We start from the raw sequence: 669 nt of genomic DNA on the forward strand, positions 1-669 counted from the left end.
ATCTTATATATATATATTTTTTTTATCTTCTAAGAAGCAGCACCTGCAACAAAGCTAAGATCAAAAGTGCAGTTTTCTGTAAAAGAATTGAAAATCTGTAAAATCTATACAGATTAACTATTCTGTACAGAAAAAATAATCGTTCTTGGTTAACTTTCACTTTTCACTTAGCACTATATTCACTAAACATTAAACACAAAACACTTTTCTATTCACTTTCTTTAACACGTCTTATATTTAACAATAACACTGCTCTGACTTTTTACTTTAAATCGCCTTGAATTCACTTTTATCACATTTACCGCCAATTTTGGCCGTTGGGGCATTTCAACGACAGAAAACACTATAGAAAAGCAAACAGAGCAAGTGCGACAGAAAGATTCTGTTACGTTATTGGTTACACCCATAGCTCGCGCATGTGCAGTTCCATTTCGTACACGCGAAAATCCGAGAGTTGCGCTACTGTATATACTATGGCAACAGTACAATCATGGAAGTCGAGATACCATTTGATTTATCTTATTATTCTGTTCACAAAAGTATTAAGGTACGATAATCAAAAAGTCAACAGTTTACGAGTTATTTAACATTTTGTGTCAAAATGTACCAAAATAAAGTGTAAAATATCTCGAAAACTATTGGTTTTTTGGTATCTCTACCTTAATACTT

This window comes from Cyphomyrmex costatus, unplaced genomic scaffold (genome assembly GCF_001594065.2).
Source record: "Cyphomyrmex costatus isolate MS0001 unplaced genomic scaffold, Ccosl1.0 scaffold1254, whole genome shotgun sequence".
Taxonomy (NCBI): domain Eukaryota; kingdom Metazoa; phylum Arthropoda; class Insecta; order Hymenoptera; family Formicidae; genus Cyphomyrmex; species Cyphomyrmex costatus.